Source organism: Cherax quadricarinatus, chromosome 22, assembly GCF_038502225.1.
Source record: "Cherax quadricarinatus isolate ZL_2023a chromosome 22, ASM3850222v1, whole genome shotgun sequence".
NCBI classification, from domain to species: Eukaryota; Metazoa; Arthropoda; class Malacostraca; order Decapoda; family Parastacidae; genus Cherax; species Cherax quadricarinatus.
In genome coordinates this window covers 16,411,983-16,418,247 of record NC_091313.1, presented here as the reverse complement: position 1 = coordinate 16,418,247, position 6,265 = coordinate 16,411,983, and positions in this window count along the sequence as shown.

The window sequence follows — 6,265 nt, the reverse complement described above, 5'->3', positions numbered from 1 at the left end:
TTGAAATTAACGATATCTTCTAAAGGGATAACTAATTACGTTTAAATCTATTATATAAAGTGAAAAGAATGCCTGTCTCACTTCAGGACTTTTTTTTAATAAACTGATCAGGCAGTGGGAGAAAACTGATAAATATATGTAATGCAGAAAATTATCATGAATGCAAATGGGAGGAAAAGAATTAGAAATACTTTTTGTGGAAATAGATTTTTTTGATTAGCTCTTAGAAACATCTTACGAAAAAAATGGAAACATTGAGGAGCACTGTGTGACTGAGCAATAGATCATGATCACAAAAATCACGTAATTACAGTTGCGAGAGGATCCATAGTATTACCGACACATTTTTAAATTAGCTTAAAGTTGTACCGCTGTAGTGAGGTATCAACACTTGAAGGAACACATGGACAAAAATTTCAATGAGTGCAATTACAAATTTTAAAATAAGGCACAGAAAACAGAGTAGAAAATTTGCAAATTAAATAGGCTATTAACGGAACAGACAACAAATAGTGTGGACACTTTTTCTTTTCATATACAAAACTAGGTATGCAGAGATAACTCAAGAGTTCCTTTTTAACCAGAATGGCGTAAAAGGTTGGAACAAACCTCATGATACAACTACTCAAAGAATCTAAATAATTAATGAAGAGTGGGCATTACTCTCGTTATTACAAATACATAACTAACGGCGAGTGCACTTGGTAAGACAACGATGGCATAAAGCGGTTATTAGTAGGTATTTGTTAGGACGGTAAACTCAGAGGTGGGCAGAAAAAAAATGGTTGACTTGCATTTGCAATTGAGGTCCCACGTTGGAAACGAGTTTCCATTATAAAAACCAGGACCAAGACTGTGGCCAATACCTTCTTTAAAGGATATTCGATTTCTTTACTGAAGTCATGGATATTTCTTTATCCACCACCAGAGCCTAAAAAAATGTGTTACATTAAAAGTAGACATAGAATCATGAATATGTTTATAAAATTATGATTTACTTTAATTATAATGTATTTTTAAACATGACGATGGGTGAAGAAAATTCCGAAACGTCGCCAAAGCAATTGGATATATTTTAATAATGGCAGTCTTTGTATGGATGACTCGTTCGCGATTTCATCAGACAGGGTTTAAATTAAAATATATAAAGAGGCGAAACTTTGGAACTAAAGAAATACCATGGAATGTGCAAAATGTAAAGAGCTCTAAAATTTTACAAACTTTCCACTGCTGTAACAGAAATTTATGAGTAAAAAAAATATGTTGATAAGGCTAGACAGAGACTGACACACTGAAAATAGTAAAGGTATCCTCTGAGAAAGCTGAGCGTTGGAAAGGTCATGGAAGCCAATAAAATAACGCATCGAGTATTTCCAGAAGCTGAAGGTCACGAAAAAAGTGATCACTTCGATTTTCCAGAACGAGAGAGAGAGAAGCTGCCTAATTAATACCTTGACTACTGCTTACAGACAACGCACCATAAATTATATATCAGTATATATAGGCAGGTATTTTTTATGCATAAGGAAGAAAAAGACACAATACCGAGACTGGAACAATACACAAATACTCAGCACATTGAGAGAAGCAGGTTATTTATGTTTTATGCATGATGCTGTATAGTATAACGAGACTGACTGTACTTCGAATATAGAGCGCTTCAGTACTTCGAATACAGAGCACTTCGGTACTTCGAATACAGAGCGCTTCAGTACTTCGAATACAGAGCACTTCGGTACTTCGAATACAGAGCGCTTCAGTACTTCGAATACAGAGCGCTTCAGTACTTCAAATACAGAGCACTTCAGTACTTCGAATACAGAGCGCTTCAGTACTTCGAATACAGAGCGCTTCAGTACTTCAAATACAAAGCGCTTCAGTACTTCGAATACAGAGCGCTTCAGTACTTCGAATACAGAGCACTTCGGTACTTCGAATACAGAGCACTTCGGTACTTCGAATACAGAGCACTTCGGTACTTCGAATACAGAGCGCTTCAGTACTTCGAATACAGAGCACTTCGGTACTTCGAATACAGAGCGCTTCAGTACTTCGAATACAGAGCGCTTCAGTACTTCGAATACAGAGCACTTCGGTACTTCGAATACAGAGCGCTTCAGTACTTCGAATACAGAGCGCTTCAGTACTTCAAATACAGAGCACTTCGGTACTTCGAATACAGAGCACTTCGGTACTTCGAATACAGAGCGCTTCAGTACTTCGAATACAGAGCGCTTCAGTACTTCGAATACAGAGCACTTCAGTACTTCGAATACAGAGCACTTCGGTACTTCGAATACAGAGCGCTTCAGTACTTCGAATACAGAGCGCTTCAGTACTTCGAATACAGAGCACTTCGGTACTTCGAATACAGAGCGCTTCAGTACTTCGAATACAGAGCGCTTCAGTACTTCAAATACAGAGCACTTCGGTACTTCGAATACAGAGCACTTCGGTACTTCGAATACAGAGCGCTTCAGTACTTCGAATACAGAGCGCTTCAGTACTTCGAATACAGAGCACTTCAGTACTTCGAATACAGAGCACTTCGGTACTTCGAATACAGAGCACTTCGGTACTTCGAATACAGAGCGCTTCAGTACTTCAAATACAGAGCGCTTCAGTACTTCGAATACAGAGCGCTTCAGTACTTCGAATACAGAGCACTTCAGTACTTCGAATACAGAGCACTTCGGTACTTCGAATACAGAGCGCTTCAGTACTTCAAATACAGAGCGCTTCAGTACTTCGAATACAGAGCACTTCGGTACTTCGAATACAGAGCGCTTCAGTACTTCGAATACAGAGCGCTTCAGTACTTCGAATACAGAGCACTTCAGTACTACGAATACATGGAGCTTCAGCACTACGAATACAGAGCGCTTCAGTATTACGAATACAGAGCGCTTCAGTACTACGAATACAGAGCACTTCAGTACTACGAATACAGAGTGCTTCAGTACTACGAATACATGGAGCTTCAACACTACGAATACAGAGCACTTCAGTACTACGAATACAGAGCGCTTCAGTACGACGAATACAGAGCACTTCAGTACTACGAATACAGAACACTTCAGTACTACGAATACATGGAGCTTCAGCACTACGAATACAGAGCACTTCAGTACTACGAATACAGAGCGCTTCAGTACTACGAATACAGAGCACTTCAGTACTACGAATACAGAGCGCTTCAGTACTACGAGTACAGAGCGCTTCAGTACTATGAATACAGAGCGCTTCAGTACTACGAGTACAGAGCGCTTCAGTATTACGAATACAGAGCGCTTCAGTACTTCGAATACAGAGCGCTTCAGTACTACGAATACAGAGCGCTTCAGTACTACGAATACAGAGCGCTTCAGTATTACGAATACAGAGCGCTTCAGTACTACGAATACATAGAGCTTAAGTACTACGAATACAGAGCACTTCAGTACTTCGAATACAGAGCGCTTCAGTACTTCGAATACAGAGCGCTTCAGTACTTCGAATACAGAGCACTTCAGTACTTCGAATACAGAGCACTTCGGTACTTCGAATACAGAGCGCTTCAGTACTTCAAATACAGAGCGCTTCAGTACTTCGAATACAGAGCACTTCGGTACTTCGAATACAGAGCGCTTCAGTACTTCGAATACAGAGCGCTTCAGTACTTCGAATACAGAGCACTTCAGTACTACGAATACATGGAGCTTCAGCACTACGAATACAGAGCGCTTCAGTATTACGAATACAGAGCGCTTCAGTACTACGAATACAGAGCACTTCAGTACTATGAATACAGAGCGCTTCAGTACTACGAATACATGGAGCTTCAACACTACGAATACAGAGCACTTCAGTACTACGAATACAGAGCGCTTCAGTACTTCGAATACAGAGCACTTCAGTACTTCGAATACAGAGCACTTCGGTACTTCGAATACAGAGCGCTTCAGTACTTCAAATACAGAGCGCTTCAGTACTTCGAATACAGAGCACTTCGGTACTTCGAATACAGAGCGCTTCAGTACTTCGAATACAGAGCGCTTCAGTACTTCGAATACAGAGCACTTCAGTACTACGAATACATGGAGCTTCAGCACTACGAATACAGAGCGCTTCAGTATTACGAATACAGAGCGCTTCAGTACTACGAATACAGAGCACTTCAGTACTACGAATACAGAGCGCTTCAGTACTACGAATACATGGAGCTTCAGCACTACGAATACAGAGCACTTCAGTACTACGAATACAGAGCGCTTCAGTACGACGAATACAGAGCACTTCAGTACTACGAATACAGAACACTTCAGTACTACGAATACATGGAGCTTCAGCACTACGAATACAGAGCACTTCAGTACTACGAATACAGAGCGCTTCAGTACTACGAATACAGAGCACTTCAGTACTACGAATACAGAGCGCTTCAGTACTACGAGTACAGAGCGCTTCAGTACTATGAATACAGAGCGCTTCAGTACTACGAGTACAGAGCGCTTCAGTATTACGAATACAGAGCGCTTCAGTACTTCGAATACAGAGCGCTTCAGTACTACGAATACAGAGCGCTTCAGTACTACGAATACAGAGCGCTTCAGTATTACGAATACAGAGCGCTTCAGTACTACGAATACATAGAGCTTAAGTACTACGAATACAGAGCACTTCAGTACTTCGAATACAGAGCGCTTCAGTATTACGAATACATGGAGCTTCAGTACTACGAATACAGAGCGCTTCAGTACTACGAATACAGAGCGCTTCAGTACTACGAATACATTGAGCTTCAGCACTACGAATACAGAGCACTTCAGTACTACGAATACAGAGCACTTCAGTACTACGAATACAGAGCACTTCAGTACTACGAGTACAGAGCACTTCAGTACTACGAATACAGAGCACTTCAGTACTACGAATACAGAGCACTTCAGTACTACGAATACAGAGCGCTTCAGTACTACGAATACAGAGCACTTCAGTACTACGAGTACAGAGCACTTCAGTACTACGAATACAGAGCACTTCAGTACTACGAATACAGAGCACTTCAGTACTACGAGTACAGAGCACTTCAGTACTACGAATACAGAGCACTTCAGTACTACGAATACAGATCACTTCAGTACTACGAATACAGAGCACTTCAGTACTACGAGTACAGAGCACTTCAGTACTACGAGTACAGAGCGCTTCAGTACTACGAATACAGAGCACTTCAGTACTACGAATACAGAGCACTTCAGTACTACGAATGCAGAGCACTTCAGTACTACGAATACAGAGCACTTCAGTTCTATGAGTACAGAGCACTTCAGTACTACGAGTACAGAGCGCTTCAGTACTACGAATACATGGAGCTTCAGTACTACGAGTACAGAGCACTTCAGTACTACGGGTACAGAGCACTTCAGTACTACGAATACAGAGCGCTTCAGTACTACGTGTACAGAGCACTTCAGTACTACGAATACAGAGCACTTCAGTACTACGAGTACAGAGCACTTCAGTACTACGAGTACAGAGCACTGCAGTACTTCGAATACAGAGCACTTCAGTACTACGAATACAGCACTTCAGTACTACGAATACAAAGCACTTCAGTACTACGAATACAAAGCACTTCAGTACTACGAGTACAGAGCACTTCAGTACTACGAGTACAGAGCACTTCAGTACTACGAGTACAGAGCACTTCAGTACTACGAGTGCAGAGCACTTTAGTACTACGAGTATAGAGCACTTCAGTACTACGAATACAGAGCACTTCAGTACTACGAGCACAGAGCACTTTATTACTACGAGTACAGAGCACTTCAGTACTACGAGTACAGAGCACTTCAGTACTACGAGTACAGAGCACTTCAGTACTACGAATACAGAGCACTTCAGTACTACGAGTACAGAGCACTTCAGTACTACGAGTACAGAGCACTTCAGTACTACGAGTAAAGAGCACTTCAGTACTACGAGTACAGAGCACTTCAGTACTACGAGTACAGAGCACTTCAGTACTACGAGTACAGAGCACTTCAGTACTACGAATACAGAGCACTTCAGTACTACGAGTACAGAGCACTTCAGTACTACGAATACAGAGCACTTCAGTACTACGAGTACAGAGCACTTCAGTACTACGAATACAGGGCACTTCAGTACTGCGAATACAGAGCACTTCAGTACTACGAGTACATAGCACTTCAGTACTACGAATACAGGGCACTTCAGTACTACGAATACAGAGCACTTCAGTACTACGAGTACAGAGCAC